At 41.7% G+C, this 27,163-nt stretch overlaps 1 long non-coding RNA gene and 1 pseudogene across 2 annotated transcripts in view; both read left to right on the top strand.

Moving 5' to 3' along the window:
* The first annotated feature begins 5,499 nt into the window (after positions 1 to 5,499).
* LOC118519961 (RNA transcription, translation and transport factor protein pseudogene) lies at positions 5,500 to 6,458 on the top strand (annotated as a pseudogene).
* Positions 6,459 to 10,004: 3,546 nt separating this feature from the next.
* LOC118519962 (uncharacterized) overlaps positions 10,005 to 27,163 on the top strand; it is a 73,582-nt gene continuing 56,423 nt past the window's right edge. The window contains exons 1-5 of one of the 2 annotated variants that reach the window (XR_013441217.1): positions 10,005 to 10,150; positions 12,364 to 12,442; positions 18,257 to 18,416; positions 19,845 to 20,025; positions 21,025 to 21,579. This is a non-coding gene — a long non-coding RNA (uncharacterized LOC118519962). Of the gene's footprint in view, positions 10,151 to 12,363; positions 12,443 to 18,256; positions 18,417 to 19,844; positions 20,026 to 21,024; positions 21,580 to 27,163 lie in introns of those variants that run through there. The other variant, XR_013441218.1, reaches the window with a different exon arrangement.

Genomic DNA, 27,163 nt, shown 5'->3' with positions numbered 1-27,163 from the left:
TCCAGGAGCAAATAAAGACAGCCGGACTTGCATTATTATGCCCAGAAGAGAAAGGAAAATTAAAGTAGGACTCCAAAGCCATCCCAGATTGTAAGCAAGTTTTCTCCAAGGTCCTGTGATTGCAGATGAGCATATAAAATATAATACCTTATAGAGAATCCTTTTTAAAAATAGAACCTAAGGAAAAGCAAAACTATACATATCCCTGATTTATATCTAAGTAACCTACTGGGCACCACTGACTAGTTGCTCTTATTCATGTTTCGATAATGGTCCAGACTTTTGAGGGGTGGGGGTATCTCGAGCCATATTGTGAATTTGATTTAGATACTAGCCACATGCCTTTTCTCAGAGGGCAGAGGTCCCCCTCTGGTCTTGGTCGGGGTCAGAGCGCAACGAGACCGCGAGTCCCGGGGAAGTCGCGCGCGGCTCCGGGCGCACCCAGATTCAGAGGAAGGGGGACTGGGGCGGCGCCGGCAGTATGCCGCGGTCCCAGGCGGCGAGGAGGACACTCGGCCGCCTCTCCCCGGCGCCCACTCCTGGGTCCGAGCGACCCGCGCTAGTGGTGCGCTGGGACACCTATAGGCAGGCCGGGACCCCCGGGTTCGGGTCTCCGCAGCACCGAGGCCACCCCGGCCCGCCCCCGGGCACGCCCCCACCTTGAGGTCACTTTCTTGGGTCCTCTGACTGCGGAAGAAAGCGCGCAGGAGGAGACAGAAAACCCCACGTGGCTCAGGGTGGGGGTCGGTTTTCGTCACCTTGGCATGGCCTCTTTTTAGAGGCCACTGAGGCAAATATTCTGTTTTTAAAAAGCCCTGTTCCCTAGCCCCTGTGTTTTGAACATAATCCTAATGCAGTTTGTCTCCCCACGACTTTACAGCAGATACGGTGTGCCTTTTACTAACTTAAAATGGTAACAGTAACGTTGAGACTTGTAAATGTATTTTGGGGTTGTAATCTAAGGTCATATTTTGTTTAAGATTTTCCTTAAAGTTGTTCATACCATTTAGAGTAGCAAACTGTTAAAATACATTGTAGTAAACATCTGCATGACCCCTTTTAAGGGGGAAAAAAAAGGATTTTAGTTATTAACTTAGTAAAAGGGTGAACTGCAATCGTTCTTTGATATCTATAATTGTGGTTCACCAAACATCTTTCAGTATTGGCTAATCACTCTGCTATTGGGCCTAATTTAAAGCAGCTTTAAGTAATTACATTTTGCTGTGGCTTGCCGCGTTTTCATCTTGCCAGTGCCAGTAAAAAATGATCTTTAAAGGGGTATTTTAGAATATGATTAAGCCAAGAAATTATTTGGATTGAGAATCCAAGTAAAATGGTATTTCCATGTGCCAGGCACTGTTCTAATATTTGCAATATTTAATGAAATCCCATCACCAACATTTTACAGATGGGGAACCTGTAGGCAACTGATAGTGTATGCATAATAAGCAAATGCAAACATATATTCTTTTTAAACACTACATCAAAAACTAATGATGTAATGTATGGTGATTAACATAACATAATAAAAAAATATTAAACTAAAACAAAACAAGGGAACAAAGGAAGAAAAAGAGACAAACCCAAAAGCAGACTCTTAACTATAGAGAACAGATGGTCACCAGAGGCGAGGTGGGTGGGGGGGTGGGAGAAATACGGAAAGGGGATTAAGAGTATACTTATCTTGATGAGCACCAGGTGATGTATGGAACTGTTAGATCACTATATTGTACTATGTAAACTACACTGGAATTAAAACAAAATTTTAAAAATCTTGAAAAAAAGTTTCACTTTTTGGTACAAAGTGATAAAATAAAATATATCACATTGCTTCTTTCACTTAATACATCTTGCAGATCTTATGAGTACTTTAGGGCCCAGCAAAGCAACCTTGGAAACCCAGTAATCTGACCAGAGGGCTAGTTGTAACTTTCACGAGCAGGTCTAGGCAGCCTAGAAAAGGAAAATAGTGGCTTTGGAGTCAGAAAATCAGGGATTCAGTCCTTGATCTGCTGCTTACAGATTTGTGGTAGCCAGCAGTTCTTGGTTTCTCAGTGCATTTGTAACATGAGTCTGTTCGTTATTTATATTTAATATGCACCTCACAATTCTAATATGCAAAGACATGAAAATATATGGGGGCATTCAATTATCTAGTAAAGATGGTGTTTCTAAAAGCTTTTTGGAGAACACCTGCCCTCAGTTGGTATGCGTTATGACACTCACTTGACTCAGTAAAGAATATAAACTTACTAGAATCTTTTTATTTGTTAAAATTTTGAAATAGCTGATACATGTACATGGTGAAACATTGTACAGATGTTATACAGTGAAATGTTACTCTTTTTTTCTTTTATAATCAGTTTAAAGAAAGTCTGAAGACTATGCCAGGAAAATTAACTAAAGATATTTATACGACTGCTCTCATGATTCTAAGACCAGTGCCCACCAGAATAAATGCTCTCTCAGTATGAAAGAAAGGATAATCTTCCCTCACTCACTATTTTTTGTGAATCTGCATTTTATAGGCAATATTCACTTTCAGTATGTCTATGTCTTCATAGGTAACATAGTGAAAAGAACACTGGACTAAAGAACTGGAGTCTATTCCTAGCAATTTTATTTATTAGTTGTATGATCTTGAATATATCACCTTCGAGCTCATTATGCTATCATACAATATCTAATACCTATTTCACAGAACTGTTCATAAGAGGGGCACCTGGATGGCTCAGCGGTTAAGCAGTTACCTTTGGCTCAGGTCATGATCCCAGGGTCCTGGGCTTCCTGCTCAGCGGGGAGTCTGCTTCTCCTGCTCCCTCTGCCCCTCCCCCACTCCTGTTTGTGCTCTCTCTCTCTCTCAAATAAATATTTAAAAAAAGAACTGATCATAAGGATTAAATGAGATAATGTATCTGAAGATGCAGACTATTTTTACAAATGTAAATGTTCATTATAATTAGTAAATAATCATTAACTCTTGGGGCGCCTGGGTGGCTCAGTCGTTAAGCGTCTGCCTTTGGCTCAGGTCATGATCCCAGGGTGCCTGCTTCTCCCTCTCCCACTCCCTCTGCTTGTGTTCCCTCTCTCGCTGTGTCTCTCTTTGTCAAATAAATAAATAAAATCTTAAAAAAAAAAAATCATTAACTCTTTCAAAAAACAAGAAAAATCTGTTTAAATTTACCCATGTCTTTATTCATCCTAATGAGTACTATTTGGTCCATTTCATTTAAATATTAGAACTATATAGGGGCGCCTGGGTGGCTCAGTCATTAAGCATCTGCCTTCGGCTCAGGTCATGATCCCAGAGTCCTGGGATCGAGCCCCACATCGGGCTCCCTGCTCCGTGGGGAGGCCTGCTTCTCCCTCTCCCACTCCCCCTGCTTGTGCTCTCTTTCTCACTATGTCTCTCTCTGTCAAATAAATAAATAAAATCTTAAAAAAAAAAAAGAACTATATAGATTCACCAATATATATGACACACACTGTGTGTGTTCTGTAAGTGGCAGGGACTTTTGAATTATGGCATTCATTATATGTTGGTAATTGTAGAGGACTTCGGAGGTCAGTTTTTATTCATCCATCCATCGCGCATTCACGGAGCATGAACTGTGTGCCAGGCACTTAGCTAGACACTGAGGAGATAAGAAAACAATCACTGTTGGATAGTGTGTGCGGCAGAGCCCTGGACAGGAAGAGAGAGGGGACACTAACAGTGTCGACTCCAGGGGAGCGTGAATGCGGGAACCAGGAAAACCTAAGGTGCTTTCCACGAGCGAGCACCCACAGGGGACTCAGACTGGGGGAGGGGAAGAGGACAGCAGCAGGGAAAGCTTCTCAGTCGAGTCTCACCTTGGTTGGTTAGGAGCTGTGGTAATCAGCCGGTGAAGGAAGCCATGGGGTGGAGAGGGTGTGTTTTGGGTGACTGCCTTAGAAGAGAAGGTGGGAGGAAGGGTTTGCTCCTCCGCAGATAGGAGCAGAGATGGAGATAAAACTGTTTGGTATTCACTGAGGCCCCTGAGGAACCTGTGTAGAATACTGGGGCTTCAGAGACAGATGTGGGTCCCAGTCTGGCATCTATCCCTTACTGAATGTGTGGCTCTGGGCAAGGTATTTAGTTTCTTTAAGCTTCACCTCTCTCATCTATAAAAAAGAAGATGATAGGGCGCCTGGGTGGCTCAGTTGGCTAAGTGACCACCTTCGGTTTAGGTCATGATCCTGGAGTCTCAGGATCAAGTCCCACATCAAGCTCCCTACTCAGCAGGGAGTCTCCTTCTCCCTCTGACCCTCCCCTCTCTCATGCTCCCTCTCTCTCTCTCTCATTCTCTCATTCTCTCTCTCAAATAAATAAATAAAATCTTAAAAAAAGATTTAAAAAAAGAAGATGATAATACCTACCACATAAGACTGCTATGAAAATTAGATAGGAAAATGTTTTTTTCACCAAGTTAGAACAGTAATTGTCAGGGAGTTGTTTGTTTTTTTTCTTTTTGTTTGTTTTTACCCATTGTCTATAATGTATAGCACTTTCGGAGGGAGGCAGCTCTGAAGTCAGAAAGCTTTCACTCAAATCCCTGTTGGCTCTCCCACTGCTAGCATGGGGATATTTGGCAAGTGATCTAACCTCTTTAAGCTTCAGATTTCCTATCTATAAAGTGCAGACAATAACAAATAATATCTGCCCCAGAGGATTGTGGTGAGGATTAAATAAGTCAATCAATGTAAAGTACTTAACCCAGTGCCTCAGCACCTGGTAAGCATTCAATAAATCTGAATTGTTGCTTGTTATTTTATTTTTCTTTTCTTTTTTTTTTAATTTTTTATATTATGTTATGTTAATCACCATACATTGCATCATTAGTTTTTGATGTAGTGTTCCATGATTCATTGTTTGTGTATAACACCCAGTGCTCCATGCAGAACGTGATGTTATTTTATTTTTTCTTATTTGAGAGTCCTCGTTAACTGGAATCTTGTCATAGACTGAAGTTTCTTTTCCAAGAAAATGCCACAATTACCTTGTTTTCAGCTCTGTGTTTAACGTCCCTGCATTTTAGGTTTGCTTATTAATTTTTCTCATAGGCCCTTTTCTGGAATCTTAAAGATGCCATGTTTTGAATAATTGTGAAGTTAGAAATGTTAAACAGTTTTTCTTTAACTAGGATTTCTTAAAATTAAAGGCAGCATAAACCATCACCCCTAATTCTAAAGCCCTGTCATATCTTTGTACTTTTCTTTTTTTTTTTTAAGATTATTTATTTATTTATTTGACAGAGAGAGACACAGCGAGAGAGGGAACACAAGCAGGGGGAGTGGGAGAGGGAGAGGCAGGCTTCCCGCTGAGCAGGGAGCCCGATGCGGGGCGCGATCCCAGGACCCTGGGATCATGACCTGAGCCGAAGGCAGACGCTTAACAGCTGAGCCACCCAGGCGCCCCATCTTTGTACTTTTCTAAGATTAAATGTCCTGCATCCTTTAAAAAAAATTAGTATGGGCCTGTCCTCTCCTGGCCGAAGCCTGGGGGACCAGAGCGAGACACGGGGACCATGTTCCGACGCAAGCTGACAGCCCTCGACTACCACAACCCGGCTGGCTTCAACTGCAAAGATGAAACAGAATTTAGAAACTGTATTGTTTGGCTTGAAGACCAGAAAATCAGACACTACAAGATTGAAGACAGAGATAATTTAAGAAACATCCACAGCAGTGACTGGCCCAAGTTCTTTGAAAAGTATCTCAAAGATGTTAACTGTCCTTTCAAGGTTCAAGAGCAACAAGAAGCAATTGACTGGCTTCTTGGTTTAGCTGTTAGACTTGAATATGGAGATAATGCTGATAAATACAAGGACTTGGTACCTGATAATACAAAAAATGCTGACAATGCAGCTAAAAATGCAGAGCCATTGATCAACTTGGATGTAAGTAATCCTGATTTTAAGGCTGGTGTAATGGCTTTGGCCGACCTTCCTCAGATTGAGCGTCATGACGATTACCTGGCAATGCTGAAGGCAATTCGCATTTTGGTCCGGGAGCGCCTGACCCAGGATGCAGGTGCTAAAGCAAACCAGACGGAAGAGGGCTTGCCTGTTGCTTTAGACAAACATATGCTTGGTTTTGACACAGGAGATGCAGTTCTTAACGAAGCTGCTCAAATTCTGCGATTGCTGCATATAGAAGAGCTCAGAGAGCTACAGACAAAAATTAATGAAGCCGTAGTAGCTGTTCAGGCAATTATTGCTGATCCAAAGACAGACCACAGACTGGGGAAAGTTGGAAGATGAACATTTTAGGATTTCAGATTCTTACCTACTTAGTACAATTGGGAACCATGTACACTCTGGCATGTGTTTGGAAATCAAATGTCACATTTTCAAGGGAAGAATCCTAGAAAATTGACTATGTTCTTGAGATTTACCATCATTGCTTTTTCTTTAATAAAGTTCAGGAAAGTGGAAAAACATTAGTATAGTATCTTTTAAATTATTGCTATGTTATCTCTGTTTTCTAGTACCATCTGCTTTTTGTAGTTGGTGTTGTTGCTTTAAAAACATTTTTTTTAGGGGTGCCTGGGTGGCTCAGTTGGTTAAGTGTCCGACTCTTGATTCTGGCTCAGGTCATGATCTCAGGGTCGTGAGATTGAGACCCACGTTGAGCTCTGCACTCAGCGGGTTGTCTGCTAGAGATTCTGTCTCTCCATCTGCCCCTTCCCCCAAGCCCCCCATAAATAAATAAATAAATCTTGTTTAAAAAAAGCAAACAAACGAACAAACTGAAAGTGCTCAGAGAAAGATAGGGGAACACATATAAAGGAGCAACAACTGAAATGATTGTGGACATCTCATCAGAAGGATGGAGGCAAGGAGGTAGAGGAACATCATCTTAAAGTTCTGAAAGAAAAAAATAATCAAACCTGTCAACCCAGAATTCTATATCTAGTGAAAATATCCTTTATGAATGAAGGTGATAAAATCATAATGAGAATCCACTACATACCCACCAAAATGCTAAAATTTAAAAGACTGAAAATACCAACTTTTGGCAGGCATTTGGGACTCTCACACAGCTGGTGAGCCTGTGAAATGGTATGTTCTCTTAGAAAAACAATTTGGCAACTGTTTTTAACGCTTAAAAAGTTAAACATGCATTTTTCATATGACCATCCTTTCCACTACTAGGTATTTACCCAAGAGAAATGAAAGCACATGTCCATACACAGACGTGGGGCCAAATACTCATAGCAGTTTTATTTGTAATCACCAAAAACTGAAAACAAGCCAAATGTCCATCAACAATTTTGATAAACAAACATGGTATATCCATACAATAGAAAACTACTCAGCAGTAAAGAAGAATGAACTATTGATACATGTAACACCATGAGTGACATTCAAAATGATTATGCTGATTGAAGAAGCAATACGAAAAAGAATACATGCTGAATCATTCTTCATCGACATAAAATTTTAGAACATGCAAATTAATCCGTAGTAACAGAAAGCATATTAATGGTTGCTAGGGGATGGGGAGGGGGACAAAGGAGGATAGAGAAGAGGTATTACAAAGAGGTGCAAGGAAACTTTTGGGGATGATGAATATATTTATTTTCTTGATTGTGATGATGGTTTCATGGGTGTATACATATGTGAAAACTTATCAAATTGTATACTTTATATGCAATTAATCAAATGACAAATTAGAAAAATAGAGAAAGGGGCGCCTGGGTGGCTCACTCGTTAAGCGTCTGCCTTCGGCTCAGGACATGATCCCAGGGTCCTGGGATTGAGCCCCACATCGGGCTCCCTGCTCAGCTGGGAAGCCTGCTTCTCCCCCTCCCACTCTCCCTGCTTGTGTTCCCTCTCTTGCTGTGTCTCTCTCTGTCAAATAAATAAAATCTTTAAAAAAAAAAAAAAGAAAAATAGAGAAAAAAACAACAAACAAAAAAGAATGAAAACAATATAGATAAGTTTTTGAATATATATATGTGTGTGTGTATATATAAATATATATATATATATATATATCCTAATATATATAAAAACTAAGAGAATTTGTTGCCAGCAGATTTGCACTATGAGAAATGCTATGGGATATTCTTCAGGCTGAAGAGAAATAATACCAAATGGAAACTCGAATCTTCAGAAAGAAATAAAATGGAAATGATAAATATCATTTAATATAAAATGGTTAATATAGGTTAATATAAAAGACTGCCTTTCCTCCTAATTTCTTTAAAATACATAAAACTACTTAAAGCAAAAATTTTAATGTTGTCTTACAGGGTTCATAACATATGTAGATTGAGTGCATGTAGCAATTATAGCTTAAAAGACAGGTTTGGGGGTGAATGGGCCTATGGTGTTGCAAAGCTTCTACACTGTACACTGATATTAACTCTGTGTGGATTGTGAAAAGTTAAGTATGTCTATTGTAACCCCTAGAGCAAACACGAAAAACATAATTCAAAGAGATAGTACTAAAAAGCCATTAGATAAAGTAAAATTCTTTTTTTTTTTAAAGGTTTTATTTATTTATTTGACAGAGAGACACAGCGAGAGAGGGAACACAAGCAGGGGGAGTGGGAGAGGGAGGAGCAGGAGCCGGATGCGGGGCTCGATCCCAGGACCCCGGGATCATGACCTGACCCGAAGGCAGACGCTTAACGACTGAGCCACCCAAATGCCCCAGATAAAGTAAAATTCTGTTTTTAAAAGATTTTATTTATTTGACAGATAGAGAGCACAAGTAGGCAGAGAGGCAGGCAGAGAGAGAGGGAGAAGCAGGCTCCTCACTGAGCAGGGAGCCTGATGCGGGGCTCGATTCCAGGACGCTGGGATCATGACCTGAGCCGAAGGCAGATGCTTAACTGAGTGAGATACCCAGGTGCCCCAAACTCATCAATGTTTAATGTAAGCATTTTCTTTTTCTTTTTTTTTTAAGATTGTATTTATTTATTTGACAGAGAGAGAGCACAAGCAGGGGGAGCAGCAGAAGGAGAGGGAGAAGCAGGCTCCCCGCTGAGCAGGGAACCCAACGGGACTCGATCCCAGGACCCTGGGATCATGACCTGAACTGAAGGCAGATGCTTAACTGACTGAGCCACTCAGGTGCCTCCAAATTAAGTTGGCTTCCATCAAAGTCTTCCTATGGTTGAAAATATTTTATCCTGACACTAAACTTCAGCAATCAAATGAAGCAAATGAGAGCCAGCCAGCAGAAGGAATCTATTATTAGATTCCTAACCTGAAGCAAAAGTTGTCTGCAGAAACCCTCTTTAGATGTGCTCATGTTCACTGTGTGACAGGACTGTGGAAGAACATAAAAGAGCATGCAGCTACAGAATGGAACCTGGGAGCCTTCAGGGTCAGAATGCTTAATTGGAATTAGAGGACAGGACTCTATGAAGCTTCTACACTGCATTTTGTCTTGGTTAATCATAAAATGAAGCAATAGTACATGAATATTTTGCTCACACAACATTTTGTATGGCACAAATGGCCACAGGAGTTCATAAGATGAGCAGAGGAGAGGACTCAAGCACAGCTGGCTCACCTCCTCGCTTAGGTGTCATTTCATACACTGCATTCCCAGAGGGGTCCTCTCTATCACATCTAAAAATGTTCCCTGTTATAGCCCCTTCTTTGTTTCCTTCTTAAAGCTTATTGCAACATGTAATTATCTTATTCATTTGGCTACTATTTCAGCATTGTCTCCTCTACTAGAATGTACATTTCATGAGAACAAAAATCTTGTCTGACTTTTTTTTTTTTAACCATGGTATCTGGTGTCTGACACATAGTAGATGGTCAATAAACATTTGTTGAATAAATGAAGAGGAAATCTGGGCCTGCAATCTGCTTCTCCTCAAGTAAATTTATTCCACTGACACATGTATGCTATATCCAGTTTGAGAATTAACCAATCAACAATAAAAACCTTTCTTTAGTATTACAAATCATTCCAAAATTCTTGTTTTCCAGTAGCCCTTCTAATGTGCCCTGGTCTTTTTCTTGTTTGAGTTTGGACTTGCACTATGTTTTCTTGCTTGTTTTTTTTTTTTTTTTTTTTTTAAGTAGGCTCCACACCCACCATGGGGCTTGAACTCACAACCCTGAGATCAAGAGTGACATGCTCTACCAATTGAGCCAGCCAGGTGAGCCATTCTTGCTTAATTGTTTCAGGTTTGCCTACGAGTGACAGGTCGACCCCAGCCCTGGTAAGGGCAAGGAACATCCCTAGACATCACTGTCCTGATATCTGCTTAGCAAATAGAGAATGACATTTTCATGTGACCTAAAAAAAAAGGAATTGATTGCACCCATAACTGAGATTGGCTTAGAAACAAGTAGAAGGTGGTAAGGGCTGAGGGAGCTCGTTGAGAACAAAGACATGTCCCTATTTCTTCATCTATCCCCCCAACCTCTTCATCGATCATCCCTTCTTTCAGCAATCATAGCATTTACTAAGCTCAGACTTATACCAGAACTGTTCTAAATGTTTTATGCTGGGGCGCCTGGGTGGCTCAGTCGTTAAGCGTCCGCCTTCAGCTCAGGTCATGATCCGAGGGTCCTGGGATCGAGCCCCACATCGGGCTCCCTGCTCCGCGGGAGGCCTGCTTCTCCCTCTTCCACTCCCCCTGCCTGTGTTCTCTCTCTCGCTGTCTCTCTCTGTCAAATAAATAAATAAAATCTTAAAAAAAAAATGTTTTATGCATGTTAATTAAATTAATCATTACGGTTACCCTAAGGGTTCATACTGTTATAATACCCGGTTTATAAATACGAAAACTGATAACCATTTCTTAAGCATTATTGCTCAGTGGTCTTTGAGAAGGAGCTGACAATCTTTTTAGAGTCACATAGATAATGTGCCAAAAATGATGATAATTTTCTAAATCATTTTTGACATATGTCATCATGATGAAACAGTATTTAAGCAAAATTATATATACTGTCCTAGAATTAGAGGAAGTGTTGCATATAATACATGTTAGGACAAAGTCAGTGCTAAGCAGGAGAAATGAGCCAAGTGCTGTGCTGCAGGGAGGAAGCCAGAGGAGTGGGAAGAGCATGGCATTGGGCTGGAGAGACTTGGGATTGAATCAGGTCTCTATTCCTCCTGAGCTCTGTGATCTTGGGCAGGGTGCATTAGCATCAGTGTTTATACCTGTGAAATGAAAGTAACAAAGCCTCTAGTGGTCTTTCCTGAATTCCCCAGACTGGGCTAAGTGCCCTCCTCTGTGCTTCTCCATCACCTTTAGCAATGCTTGCATGTCGTTTGCCACATTGAAAGTACTTTTGATAGGACCATCTCTTCCTTACATTATAAATTCCTCAGGGCAACAGTGTCTGAGGATGTTCTCTGCTCCCAACAGGGCTTGGGTGAACCCCTCACTTCTAGCTAAATTTGACTGTCTTCTCTCTCCCACTCTCTCTAAAAAAGCAAAAACATAACCCCCCCCAAACTCCCACAAGTCGTTGCACATTTAGCTGTTCTTAAATTATTTTTTGCAGTTATCTAAGCAAGCATAGAATTGGACCTCTGAGGTTAAGAGCAGGGGGCTCCTTTTAGAAGTAAAAAGATAGGGACACCGGGGTGGCTCAGTCGGTGACGCCTCTGCCTTTGGCTCAGGTCATGATCCCAGGGTCTGGGGATGGAGTCCCGCATCGGGCTCCCTTCTCAGCGGGGAGCCTGCTTCTCCCACTTCCCCTCCTCCTGCTCATGCATGCTCTCTCTCTCGCTTTCTCTCTGACAAATAAATAAAATCTTTAAAAAAAAAAAAAGAAATAAAAAGATAGATTACTGAATTGAAAAACAACCAAAATATACATATAGTAGTGTAGAAAAGGTACACAAAGTCAAGCTGAAAATTGCAAACAAGATACAGAAGTATGTGGTCACATCACTTAAGAGGTTCTAATGGACAGGATTAGCAATTGTAAAACTCTACTAAATTATAGTCACTAATTTTTGCCTTAATTTATTGAAAAAAATTTTTGAAGTCCAAGGTTAAACTCTTAAAGCTACAGAGAGTTTCTTCTATACTGCCCAACTAGAAATAAGGGGAAACATTTCCATCAGGTAGAACGCACAGCTGATTGTTGGAGAATCAGAACATGGTCTTACCACAATACGATGTAAAGCACAGATTACTGAAATGCAAATGTCTGCATGAAATAACTGATCTCAACATAAATGGGTTGCTTTGTTCTGGCTTATGGTTATTCCTATGTTGTCTTTTTGGGATTTATAAGTGACCCCGAATACTGTTTAAAGATTTCAGTGAGAGCAAATGAAAGCACTTGATATTGCACATATTGAAATAATAATTTTTTTTTACCTGAAACAATACTTTTCTTATGGAAGGCTGCTTTAACGCTAGAAGCGGATCAACACAGGATGATCATCTACAGAGACTGGGGAAGGTAGAGCCTCCAGGGAATGGGTAAGTCCTTACACCATCTTCAGGGACCCGAGTTTCTTTTACTCTACACATACCATAAATTAGTTATATAGGTGGCTCTTTTTAGAGTCAGGCTCTCCTGTTACAAAAGGATTTTCTTTTTTATGAATGCTTTCTGTCCTTGACTCTCTTACCCAGCATTGACAAACAGGCCCAGGAAAGACTCTGTCCTACAACACAGGGTTTGCAAATTTGGACTCCCTACTGGATTGCATTAAGGTTTGCACATAGTTCATCATGACATATGTGTCATCTTCGATTGGTGATGTGACCATGCTTATTTTTTAAGGACTTTTTTTTTTTTTGGAGCAGTTGTTGTTATTGTTGTTTTAGGTTCACAGTAAAATTAAGCAGAAGGTACAGAGATTTCCCATATATGGTCCCCTCCCACGCACAGCTTCCCCCAATATCAGCATCCCCCACCAGAGTGGTACATTTGTTACAATTGATGAACCTACATTGACATATCATTATCACCCAAAGACCATAGTTTAATTAGGGTTCATTCTTGGTGTTACACATTCCATGGGTTTGGACAAATGTATAATGACATATATCTACCACGATGGTATCCTACAGAGTAGTTTCCCCGCCCTAAAAATCCTCTCTGCTTTCCCTATTCATTCCTCCTTCCTCCCAACCCCTGGCAAGCTCTGATTTTCTTTACGGCCTCCATAGGTTTGCCTTTTCCAGAATGTCATAGTTAAAATCATACAGTATGTAGCCTTTTCAGGTTGGCTTCATTCACTTAATAATGTGAATTTAAGTTTTTCCATGTTCTTTCATGGCTTGATGGCTCATTTCTTTTTAGGGAAATTATATTTCATTGTCTGGATGTACCACAGTTTATTTATCCATTCACTATCTGAAGGACATCTTAGTTTCTTCCAAGTTTTGGCGGACAATGCTCTTTGGACTAAAAAATAAGTAATCCAAGGAAGCAACATTAGAGATTTAAAAAAATATATTTTGGGTCTCTGAGGTAAAAAATAAAAGTTAATACAAGTGGATTTGAAAAGATATTCTGCCAAACTCAGGAGAATTTTGAGACTCTTCCAAAATAGATATTTATATCTAGAAACAACACTTGCTTAATCAGCAAGTAGGCCACATTTCAGTAGTTTTGTCCTAGTTTGTGTGCATTTAAGTACAAAGATCAGTATTAAGTTACATTGCTAGACTGTTTTGATAATGCTTAATAAACAAAGGGAGACTACAATGGTAGATTGTTACTTGACTCTAAATCTGTTGAATATAAAAGAAATACAAAAAAAAAAAAAAGAAAGAAAGAAAAAGAAATACCAATGGGCAAGGAAAGTTATTAAAAGAGTGAGAATATATGGTAAGGGAGAGAATATGGGGAAGTAGGGACTCATACTTTTGGTGGGACTGAGAATCCATGCAGTCTTTTTCTGAAGGCAATTTGGAAGACTTTTCTAAAAATTTTTTTTTAAAGATTTTATTTATTTATTTGACAGAGAGATAGTGAGAGCAGGAACACAAGCAGGGGGAGTGGGAGAGGGAGAAGCAGGCTTCCCGCCGAGCAGGGAGCCTGGGATCATGACCTGAGCCAAAGGCAGACATTTAACTGCTGAGCCACCCAGTAGCGTATCTTTCGATGAAGTTTCTACAGATTTGTCCTATAAAAAATACACAAGTGCTACATGGAAAGATGCTGACAATATATTAAATGAAGAAAACAATTTGCAATAATAGCAGTGATCCCTTTAAATATAGACTTGTATAAAACCAAAATTATCTGGAAGGGTATCTCCAAAATGTGTTAAGTGATTACCTCCTGGGAAGTGGGATTGGGGTTTTACTAGTTTTCTATTACTGTGTAACAAATTACCAAACTCAGGGACAGAAACTAACACCTAGTGCATTATTTTATGGTTTCTATAGGTTAGAAGTCAGGCCCAGGGTGCCTTGGTTCTGTGTGCACAGAATCACAAGGCTGAAATCAAATTGTCACCCAGGTGGAGTTCTCATGTGGAATCCACTTCCAAGCTCCATTCAAGCTGGCTGCAATACTGTGACCTATAGTAAGAAATATATATTTGATCTCCATTGCATTTCTATCACAGAGCTCCTAAAACCCTTGGAATTTCCTAAGTGATGAGAGCGGTAAGGATGTCTTTCATTATGTTAATGAGGTAATTTTGGACCCCACCTCTGGGTGGGGGCTCGTTGCCAAGAGAACCAACCACGTGTTTAGAGGGTTGGAACTTTTATTTTAGTCCCACCGCCCTGACCTTCAGAGAAGGGAGAGGGGCTGGAGGTTGAATCAATCACCAGTGGCCGAGGATTTAATCAGTTGTGCCTATGTAATGAGGCCTCCATAAAAACCTGGAAGGACAGGTTTCAGAGTTTCCCAGTTCATGTAAATTTGGGGAGAGTGGTGCACCTGGAGAGAGTATGGAAGCTCTGCATCCTTTCCCTATTCCTTGTCCTTAGGATCTCTTCCATCTAGTTTGTCCTGAGTTGTATCCTTTTATAATAAACTGGTAATCCTTTTAATATGTGTTTCTCTGAGTTTTGTGAGCCCCTCTAGCAAATTGATCGGACCCAGAGAGGGGGTGGGGGTTGTTGGAACCTCCAATCTATAACCATGGGTCAGAAGCAGAGGTGGTAACCTGGGTTTGGGACTGGCATCTCAAGTTGGGGGGTATAGTCTTGTAGGAATGGGCCCCTAACCGGTGGGATTTGATGCTACTTCAGGGTATAGTATATACACAATATATGTATTGTGTCAGAATTGAGTTGAGGGGTGCCTGGCTGGCTCAGTCTGTAGAGCATAAGACTCTTGATCTCAGGGTTGTGAGTTCAAGCCCCACATTGGGCGTAGAGCTTAGTTTAAAAAAAGTGGGTGGGGCGGCTGGCTGACTGAGTTAGTGGAGCACGCAACTCTTTTTTTTTTATTTATTTATTTGAGAGAGAGGGAGAGAGTGAGAGGGAGAGGGAGAGAGAATCTGAGCACAGAGCCCGACACGGGGCTCCATCTCACAACCAGGAGATCATGACCTGAGCCAAAACCAAAAGTCAGGTGCTTAACCAACTGAGCCACCCACACACCCCACAGCATGTAACTCTTTTTTTTTTTTTTTAAGATTTTATTTATTTATTTGACAGAGAGAGACAGCGAGAGAGGGAACACAAGCAGGGGGAGTGGGAGAGGGAGAAGCAGGCTTCCTGCTGAGCAGGGAGCCCAATCGATCGGGGTTGTGTGTTCAAGCCCCATGTTGGGTGTAGAGATTACTTTAAAAAAATCTTAAGAAAAAAAAGAAAAGAATTGAGTTGAATTGCAGGACAGATCTCCCCCTGGTGTCTGAGAATTGCTTGGTGGTGTGGGGAAACTACACCCCACCCCCTACCCCCATGGGAATTGGCTACCAGACTCATTACTGGCAGAATTCCGTTCCTTGTAGTTGTAAAACTGAGGTTCCATTTCCTTGCTGCCAGTCAGTGAGGGCTGCTTGCTCTTAGCTCCCAGAAGCTGTCTGCATTCTTTGTGAGGCGGTCTCTTCCATCAGGTGTGCTTAATCCTTCTCATCTTGCAAACTTCTCATTTCCTCTTCTGCCATCAGCCAGAGAAAACTTTGATTTTAAAGGACTCATGTGATTAGGTCCAACTCAGGTAATCTATGCTGAGGTTGACTATCATGAGTAAAATCCCTCCTATTCACCGTTCTTGCACCTCAGGGACAGGTACACCAAGGAGACAGGAAATCTTGGGGGCTATCTAAGAATTTTGCTCTCCACAGGGGTGGAGGTAAAAGGAGGAGTATTTTCATTTTGTGCTTTATACATATTTGTAATGTTTGAATTTGGGGGGAAGAATATGCGTCACCTTTTGTACTTCGAAATGTCTGGAAGGATATACCCTAATATTTTAACAATGGTTAGTAGGAATAAGATTTTTTTAAATATTTTATTTCAAAGTAATATCTATAGCCAATGTGGGGCTCAAACTTATAACCCTGAGATCAAGGGATGCATGTTCCACTGACTGAGCCAGCCAGGTATCCCCTAAAGTTTTATTATTTTTTAATTTTTTTTAAAGTAGGCTCTATGCCCAATGTGGGGGCTTGAACTCATGACCCTGAGATTAAGAGTCACATGCTCTACCAGCTGAGTCAGCCAGGCATCTCCAGGAATAATATAGCCATAAGGTAACCAACTTTTTTTTTTTAAAGATTTTATTTATTTATACATGAGAGACAGAGGCAGAGGGAGAAGCAGGCTCCCCACAGAGCAGAGAGCCTGATGTGGGACTCGATCCCAGGGCCTGGGATCATGACCTGAGCTGAAGGCAGACGCTTAACCGACTGAGCCACCCAGGCGTCCTGGTAACCAACTTTTTATCATATAAAAATATAAGAATATATAGAATAAATATAAGAATATAAGAATATAAAGTTATTTCCATTTTATTTTTTTTTTATTTTTATTTTTTTAAAGATTTTATTTATTTATTTGACAGAGAGAAACACAGTGAGAGAAGGAACACAAGCAGGGGGAGTGGGAGAGGGAGAAGCAGGCTTCCCGCGGAGCAGGGTGCCTGATGCGGGGCTCGATCCCAGGACCCTGGGGTCATGACCTGAGCCGAAGGCAGCCGCTTAACGACTGAGCCACCCAGGCGCCCCTAAAGTTATTTCCATTTTAAAATTTAAAAAAATTCATGCAGGTCATAGACCAAAAGAGCTAGCAGAGTTTATACTGATGCCATTTTGGCTAATGATAGTTCTTTGCCATGGTTGTAAATATACGTCCTAATAATGCAGCATGGCCAAGATGTGCAACTGTGAATGCGTTTGAGAAGAGTGTAGATAAATTCCTGGATGATAGACACACAGATTATCAGGAGCACTGCAAGTAGGTAGCATCAGGGGAGAAAACATCATCTGAGGATTTAGATTACCGGGTCCTCTGACTGGCTGGAAGCAGGTCTCACACTTCTGTAGCTCTTGCCTCTCGTCTGTAAAATGAGGCTTTAGACCAGATGAACCCTAAGATCCATGTGTTTTGCTCAATCTTTTTGAGATTGGTACCATGGTTTCTAACAAAATTCTCCTAGTGTTACTGTCCTAAATAAACACAAGCTGGATTATTAGCTTGATGCCGAGAGGCAGGTTTTATGTTCTTAATTATCAGCATGTTCCCAGAAAGGAAGGGTTGACACTGGATTAATCTGGGAAAACAAAGTACAAATACAAAATTTGGGGGCGCCTGGGTGGCTCAGTCGGTTAAGCGTCTGCCTTCGGCTCAGGTCATGATCCCGGGGGTCCTGGGATCTAGCCCCGAGTTAGGCTCCTTGCTCAATGGGGAGTCTGCCTCTCCCTCTGCCCCTCCCCCTGCCCGTGCTTGTGCTAGCTCTCTGTCTCAAATAAATAAATAAATAAAATCTCAAAATAAAAAAAAGTTAAAAACAAACAAACAAAATGTGACTGAAAACCAGAATGAGCAAGTCAGGCAGGAAGAACTACAGGACTTTGAAAGGTGGCAAGGGAAGGAGTCTCTCATAGGAGCCTTCACAATTTAGAGGTCTGAAGAATAAAAATATTTTTCATCCCATCCAAAGAAAACAGGCTTCTTCTCAGAGTCAACACCAAGTAACTCACTCCTTATCAGGAAGAGAGAATATGAAGAAAAAAAAAAAAGGAAGAGAGAATGGGTTTGGGTCATTTCATATTTGTTATATGTAGGTCAGAGAGCAAAATCCCTAAGTTCAGGGTAACACACGGCAAAAACAAACTGCTAAACTAGATTGATTTTGTATTTTCTGTTCTTTTCCAGCAGGTCTTTGTTTCCTGAAAGGAAGGGCTGATGCTGATTAATTGAGAAAACAAATTTGGAATGATAAAGTACTTCCCACACATTCCTGACAATCTAGGCACTTAGCAGTTTACATGCGTTCTTTGATCTCTCTCCTACCACCACCTCCCTCCTCAACAAGGTCTGAAGCCTTCTTTAGGACTAAGACAGAATCCTCATTCTTGCTGGGGTCAGGAGTCACGTTTTTATAAATAGAACATCTTAATCTAATGAAAAGAGCTGGGGCCTGGGAGTCAGTGATTCCAGACTCTCCCACTAACTACTTCACTCATTCATTTGACAAATGGATTATTAAGCACTTACCGTGTGCATGGGTAGGCTGTTCTAGGTGCCAGGCACGCAGCCGGGAACCAAACCAAGTCCCTGTCCTCCTGGAGATTACTTTCTTTCTTTCTTCTTTCTTTCTTTCTTTCTTTTTTTAAGGTTTTATTTATTTAGTTGACAGAAAGAGAGAGACACAGGGAGAGAGGGAACACAAGCAGGGGGAGTGGGAGAGGGAGAAGAGGGCTTCCCGCGGAGCAGGGAGCCTGATGCGGGGCTGGATCCCAGGACCTTGGAATCATGACCTGAGCCAAAGACAGCCGCTTAACGACTGAGCCACCCCAGCGCCCCTGGAGGTTGCTTTCTGGTAGAGGGGAGATGGACAGTAAAGAAGTCAAGGTAGAGCTTGGCAGATGGAGATGAAGCCTATAGAGGAGACTAGGGGAGTGTGGTCAATGGGGGCAGGGGGAGGGGGTTCTCAGATGTGACTCACATCAGAATCACCTGGGAGTAAGACACTTGTTAAAATACAAACTAATTGGGGTGCCTGGGTGGCTCAGTAGTTGGGCGTCTGCCTTCGGCTCAGGTCATGATCCCAGCATCCTGGGATCAAGCCCCGCATCGGGCTCCCTGCTCCGCGGGAAGCCTGCTTCTCCCTCTCCCACTCCCCCTGCTTGTGTTCCCCTCTCTGTCAAATAAATAAAATCTTAAAAAAAAAAAAATACAAACTAATTAAAAACAAACAAAAAAAAACAAATTGGTGTACACCACCCCAGAGTTTCTGATTCAGTAGGTCTCAGGTGGGGGCTTGAAAATTTGTATTTCTAACAAGTTCCCAGGTGATGCTGATGCTGTGGGTCCAGGGACCATACTTTGAGAACTCCTGGGGTTGATCATATGGGATGTCCAGGGAAGTCTTCTCTGATACTATGACATATACACAGAGACCCAAAGGAACAAGCCACGTGGGGAAGAGCCAGAGCATTCCTTGTAGACAACAGAAAGTGGGAGCCCCTTGGAGTTTTTGAGAAATGGCAAGGGGGCCAGGGTGGCTAGGATGGCGGTAGGGAGGGGGGGAAAAGAAGATCATATGGGCTTGATGGCTAACGTAAGGACTTTGCTTTTTATCCCAAACGAGGCAGAGAGACAGGAGAGGATTTTGAGCGGAGGAACGGTACGGTGTGTGTCGCGAGCGTTAGGCGAATGAATGTACGGTATGGCTTCTCTGTAGCCGGAAGGATGACTTTCAGCACCTTGTGATAGAATTCGTACTTGTTTCTTCTTGCAGATTGATAAATGCATGGCAGGGAAAGCAAGGAAGGCCTGAAATTGTTTGACAATTATTATAGACTCCAAAATTCCTCACCACTTCCACTATGTGAGGATGGCCATCTGTGAGCCAGGGAGCGGGCCTCACCAGACACCAGATCTGCTGGCCCTTTCATCTTGCACTGCCAGCCACCCCACCGGTAAGAAATTTCTTGGATTTACAAGCCGCCCAGTTATGGTATGCTGTTACAGCAGCCTGACCTGACGAATACCACTTATTGAATTTCATATTTTGAATACTATTTATACAACCCTTTAAATTGTATGTTAATAAACAGTTACCTTATGCCTCAAAATAGTTTACTTTCCTGTGGCCCATTAGAAAACTTACAGGGGCGCCTGGGTGGCTCAGTCGTTAAGCGTCTGCCTTCGGCTCAGGTCATGGTCCCAGGGTCCTGGGATCGGGCCCCGCATCGGGCTCCCTGCTCGGCGGGAAGCCTGCTTCTCCCTCTGACCCTCCCCCTGCTTGTGTCCCTTTATCGCTGTGTCTCTCTCTGTCAAATAAATAAATAAAATCTTTAAAAAAAAAAAGAAAGAAAATCTACAAAGGTAGGGGCCATCTGTGTAGACAGTATTTTACACACACAGTCTTATTTACAGTTGTTTCTGAAGCCTCTGTGCTTCATATTCTATGAGGCATAGTAGGCCCTCCATTATTTTTTGAAAGATGAATGAATGAGGGGCCCCTGGGTGGCTCAGTTGGTTAAGCGTCTGCCTTCGGCTCAGGTCATGATCCCAGGGTCCTGGGATGGAGCCCCATGTCCGGCTCCCTGCTCAGTGGGGAGCCTGCTTCTCCCTCTCCCTCTGCCTGCCGCTCCCCGTGCTTGTGCTCTCTCTCTGTCAAATAAAGAAATAAAATCTTTTTTTAAAAAGTTGAAGGCTTGGGGCGCCTGGGTGGCTTAGTCGTTAAGCGTCTGCCTTCGGCTCAGGTCATGGTCCCAGGGTCCTGGGATCGAGCCCCACATCGGGCTCCCTGCTCAGCGGGAAGCCTGCTTTTCTCTCTCCCACTCCCCCTGATTGTGTTCCCTCTCTCGCTGTGTCTCTATCAAATAAATAAATAAAATCTTAAAAAAAAAAATAAAAAGTTGAAGGCTTGAACAAAATACTAACATGCTTCTTTCCTATTTTTTTTTTTTAAGAGTGGAGGAGCAGAGAGGGACAAGCCGACTCTGCATTGAGCATGGAGCCCCATGTGGGGCTCCATCCCATGACCCCAAGATCATGGCCCAAGCTGTAACCAAGAGTCACACACTCAACCGACTGACAATACTAGGCACTCCAATACTAACATGTTTCTAACAGCTCAAGGTCACATCCTTAGGATGACCTTACCTTCCCCTTAAAGTGCCTGACTGAGAAAACTCAAGTCTGCTAAGAGAGTTTACTATTTGTTCCAGCCAGCACCTGAAGATCAGTCCCCTGTCTCCTAGCCTCTGCGGATGGGTAGGAGCCTAGCTTCCGTAAGAGTCAGTTAACAAAGCCAGAGGGGTTTCACATAGACCAACCCCCTTTCCTACATTTTGTAATTTTTCATTTCTCTGACTCTACTGAATCTTCATTCACACCCCTCCCTATTCCTTCATTCTCCCTTTAAAATGCTCAGTCACCTTTGTACAAGTTCAAGTTGAATTCAGTTCACATTGAGCTCTTTCACACTGAGCTCTTTCTGATTGCAATGGTATATCACTGATTAAAATCTGTCCTTACCATTTTAATTAGTGTCCAGCTTTGTTCGTCTTTGACAATATGTGCACAAAATATACATTATCTCACATATGCAGTTAATTTGATTTACACATTGGGCATCCAGTCATTTTTAGTGACATTTTAAATCATGATTATGTTGCTAGAAATCACATGATCAGTTTTGAGTTCCCAAAGCTGAAATAACCTTTCTCTATGACACAATAGTAAAAAAGAAATTTTTAGAATCCAGTAGAGAAAAGAGAGTATCATTCACATTGCTCTGACCACTACTTTGTTTCTCCAAGTTCCTGACTTATTTATTGTGTGCTTTTTTGGTTTCATTTTTTTTGGCCTGTAATTGATTTGTTTTGTAGTTTGTGGTTATGAAGTTTGAGTTTGAGAATTTAAGAGTAATTGATTACTACCTCAAATAGGACAAAAATAGCCACAAAGAATGAGTTTGAAGAGGTCAAATATCTTGTCTCCCTTCTGTGCTGTACACAAAGCATACGGTCTGGTACTTTCCTCATAGAAAATAATTAAATTTTTGAAATGGTCCAGAGAGAGCTTTTTTAGGGGTGGGGAGAGTAGGGTTTATTGTGGTAAAATATATATAACATGGTATTTTTCATTTTAACCATTCATAAGTATACAATTCAGTGGCATTGAATACATCCACAATGTTGGGTAACCATCCACTATCTATACTTAAAAGTTTTTTTATTATCATCCCCCAACAAAAACTCTGTACCCGTTAAACAACAATTCTCCCCCCTCCTTCTCTCCCTAGGCCCTGGTAACCTCTATTCTTTCTATCTGAGAGCATTTTAAATACAATATTAAGTTTATTTATTATTTTTAGCAATCTCTACACCCAATGTGGGGCTCGAACTTATGACCCTGAAGTCAAGAATTACATGCTCTTCTGACTGAGCCAGCCAGGCACTCCTTAAATACTAGATTCTTAAAATTTAAGTTTTAAAGCTGTTCAGGAAAGCATTTTTATGTACCTTATCCTTAGGGATAAATCTGACACTTACCAAGTCTTTTATACACTGTATTCTGACATCAGAGTTGGCAAAATGGCTATGCATGAGATCCGTATCACAGTCGGCCTTTGGTCTTCAGTCCTGGTTCCTGACACAGCTCCTAAATCTCTAGGGATTTCCTGGGTGATAGGACTGTTTTCTGCTCCTAATGAGGCAACACGTGGTGGGCTCCTGGATAGCTTCAGGATGGGGGCTGGTCACCAGAAAGCCCAAAGCACGATTAGAAGGTGGCACTTTTAGCCCCACCCCCATCTAGGAAGGGGAGAGGAACTGGAGATTGAGTTAATGATTGATCATTGATTGTTGTGATGAAGCCTCCAAGAAGTAAGGTTTGGAGAGCTTCTGGGTTGTTGAACACATGGAAGTGGTGGGTTGATGGCAGTCTGGAGAGGATATGGAAGCTCCTCTCCCTTTCTCCAGACCTTGCTCTATGAATCTCTTTATCTGGCTGTTCATCTGTATTTTTTATCATAGCCTTTATAATAAACCAGTATACTGGGGTGCCTGGGTGGCTCAGTCGGTTGGGCGTCTGCCTTTGGCTCAGGTCATGATCTCAGGGTCATGGGATGGAGCCTCATGTCTGGCTCCCTGCTCTGGGGAGTTTGCTTCTCTGTCTCCCTCTGCCCCTCCTCCCCCACTTGTGTGTTCTCTCTCACTCTCTCTCCTCTATCTCTCTCTCAAATAAAAAAAAACACACACTAAAATAAATAAATAAATAAATAAAAATAAACCAGTAAACTTAAGTAAGTGTTCCCCTGAGTCCTTGAACCATTTTAACGAATTATCAAACCCAAGGAGGAGGTTATGGGAACCCTTCTGGCTGGTTGGCGTCTGAAGTTGGGGGCAGGCAGTCTTGTGAGACTGAGCACTTAATTGTGGGATCTGATGCTAACTCCAGGTAGATAGCGTCTGAGTTGAACTGAATTGAATTGTAGGGCGCTCAGCGGGCGTCGGGAAAACCCACACGTCTGGTGTCAGAGTGAAGAAAATGCAGTGTGAGAGTGAAGGAAAATGGGAATTTGTTCTCAGACATCAAATAACATGAAAACGACAAACAACATATTATATGGAATCCTTTTTTTTCTATATAATTTATTGTGGGCTGTTCAAGGCCAAATAACATATTAATTTTCATCATTTGCTTCTATTCATATCTTCTTGGCCAGTCCTTCATTTTGCTGTAACATGTTGCGTACCACATTGAAGGCAATGAGAATGTCTAACCGCCGCAGCTGAGGGCGTGGACGTTCATTGGCAGCTACTCGCATGCTTGTGCTATGCAGTCGTGCTTCTAGTGGTTTTGTTCACATCCATCCCCGAGGAGAAGTTTTCAGAAAACATTTATCATGACAACTTTCATGCATCTTCAAAACTCACAGGGCCTGTTGCACCTCCAAGGGCCCTGGGATGGGCCCCCCCACCCCCCGTCCTCGGTGCCGTGCAGGTGGGGGATGCAGAATCTTACCTGATTCCATGAAATTCAATAGTAAGTATTAATAACGTATTAAGAATAACACATTTTAAGTAAAGTCATTTATTGAGCTCAGTTTAAACTTCTTTTATAACCTCTACCAGGTGTTGGCAAAGGGCCAGATGGGGAGTATTTTCGGCTTTGCTGGCCACGTGGCCCCTGTTAAAACTACTAAGTCTCTGCAGCTCCCTAGCAGCCCTAGGCCATACAGGAATGAGGAGCGTGGTGTGTCCCAAAGGACACTGAGAGTAAAACTTCATAGAATTTTCATGTCACAAAAAGTTATTCTTCTTTTGATTCATTTTCAACTATTTAAGCATGCTAAAACCGTTCTTAGCTCTCAGGCCCAACAAAACGGCAGTCGGATTTGGCCTGTGGGCTCCAGTAGTTTCCCCGCCTCTCATCTTTACTAATACAGTGTTTGCACTGAGGTCTTGATAGCTTATTTAGACCCACTGAGTTTCACAGCTGATGAAACATCCTAACATTTCTTTAGGATGTCAAGTCCCACTCATGTTTGATCAGTGAAAGTACTGATCAAAAAACAAGATCTTACTCAAGTTCTTGTTCTTTAACACAGGACTATAAATTGCACTTTAATGAATAGCCTTGCTAATCATTCTTTTCCAATAGCTCTTTTTTGAAGTTACACCGTGGGTCCCACATTAGGCGTGATCTCATCCTCCATACCCTCCAAATTCATTCACACTTTGACCCACTTAATCGCTTTTTAACTTTATCATCATCAGTGTTGAACTATTCCAGTACAGGAAAAGTAATTTTGTAATCAGCTCATTAAAGAGCTAGGGTTTTTGTTGGCGGTGTTTTCTTTTTAAGCTGAAACATGACTCAATTTGTGTGGCTTATGTTGCAACTGTGAGAGTTTGGTGAGTCAATATCACCTCATGAGTAGCTTTCATTAAAATTCAAACCAGTTGGTAACTTGGAGAATGAGAATACAATAATATAGTCAATTGGAGTTTATTCCCTGTTGAGTGCTTTGCTAGGTTCAGTGGAGACAGAAAAGAACCGTACCTTTGAGGAGCTTACAGTTCAGTGGGAAAGATAAGATGAATGTACAAGAAACCATAATGAATTCATTATTAATTCATTGAGAACTCCCATTTGCTACAAGTAACTGCATTATATATTATGTCATTTGGTCCTAAGGTAGAGGAGGGATAATTTCTTCTTCCTACTACCCTCCCAGGTTCTCAGGCTTGAGCCCTGTAAATTAGACTGACAAAAGGCAGATTAACAGGAGGAAAGTATGCAGATTTATATAATTTCATTTGTATGTGACACGGGAGCCTCATAAGTAAATGAAGACCTGAAGAAACAATTAAAACTAAGCCTTTTTATACTAGGTTTGATGAAGAGTGGAAAGTTGTGGGAAAATGTCATAGGACTAAAGAGTATGAACTAAAGGTAGTAAACTGGGGGAAATGTAGCAAGGCCTGTTCTTTTGGATTCCTCTCCACATTCCTCTGCCTTTGAAGATAAAGATATTCTTTTCCTTCAAGTTCAGGGAGGGTGCCTCTCACTAGAGGGTCTTATGACCTGCTTCAGGGAAGAAGGTGTTGGTCAGAAAGTTCTTAGACCTGCTGCTTCTGGAACTCCTTCAGTTTGAAATATTCCATATACTAAGGTGCCACATTTTGGGGTAGTATGTTCTAAATCCTGTCATTTGCAAGTATTAAATGAGATATGGTAACCATTTCACAGGTGAGGACATGAGGCAATGAGAAATTTTTTTAAAAGATTTTATTTATTTATTAGAGAGAACACAAGCAGGGGGAGGGGCAGAAGCAGGCTCCCCACTGAGCAGGAAGCCCCATGTGGGGCTAGATCCCAGAACCCTGAGATCATGACCCTGGGTGGGGGACGGGGGAGCCAGCCGCTTAACTGGCTGAGCCACCCATGTGCCCCAGCAATGAGAAATTTTTAAAAATTGCTCAAAGTGACAACTCACAAGTGACTGCTTGACTCCAAAGCAAATTCTTTTGCCCTTTCACCACTCAGATGATCTAGTCCAATCTCCTACATTAAGGAAATAGAGTTAACATGGGAAAAATAACTTACTTATTTCCTAATTCAATGACCTATGAATAATGGCTATTGCTAGATTCAGTTTAGTGAGAATAATGTGCTTAGGCAAAAAGGCCATGCTGATGTAAGAAGTTCATACCAGACAATCTGACCTACAAGAATGTGTTTTGTATGGGCCTAAACACTGTAAAGAAAACATATTTACATTAAAATTAAAAACATTTTACCTAGTGGTGCCTCGCTGGTTGGCTCAGTAGGAAGAGTATGTGACTCTTGATCTCGGGGCTGTGAGTTCAAGCCCCACACTGGGTGTAGAAATTACTTCAATAAATAAATAAACTTAAAAAAACTTTTATCTAGGGTGCCTGGGTGGCTCAGTTGTTAAGCGTCTGCCTTCGGCTCAGGTCATGATTCCAGGGTCCTGGGATCGAGCCCCACATTGGGCTTCCTGCTCAGCGGGAAGCCTGCTTCTCCCTCTCCCACTCCCCCTGCTTGTGTTCCCCCTCTCGCTGTGTCTCTCTGTCAAATAAATAAGTAAAATATTAAAAAAAAAAAAACTTTTATCTAAATTTAATTACAATTTTAAAATAAAGCTACAGTGCTGGAATCCATGAAGGAAGGTAGACATGTGATTTGATGCCTGTCATGTTTGCAGAGATCATTTAAGTCAGTCCCCAGAAAACATGACAAGAGGCCTCTAAGTTTTGTTTATGGGAAAATGGAAAGAAACCAGAATGTCTCCTACTTAGATTTTTTTAAAGTGTTGGCTCCTTTCATTGAGGTCTATGTTGGTCAGCACTGATAGTGTTATCTATAGTAGGTCAAGGCCAAGCTGCCACCAAGATATTCAACCAGCCTGCTTAGGACTATGCTACATACCCAAACTCCTAGGAGTTAGAATGAAGGCCCTCAGAGGATGACCATCCCCTAAGAGCTTTGTCCAGAGAAATAATGAGGTTAGGAAATAATGCCTTAGGTACAGAAAGGACAAAGAAGAAGAGAACCCAGCTTAGGGGGGCCAGC

Source organism: Halichoerus grypus, chromosome 9, assembly GCF_964656455.1.
Source record: "Halichoerus grypus chromosome 9, mHalGry1.hap1.1, whole genome shotgun sequence".
NCBI lineage: Eukaryota > Metazoa > Chordata > Mammalia > Carnivora > Phocidae > Halichoerus > Halichoerus grypus.
Note: the sequence above shows the minus strand (reverse complement) of the source record. Positions and strands in the feature narration are given on the sequence as shown.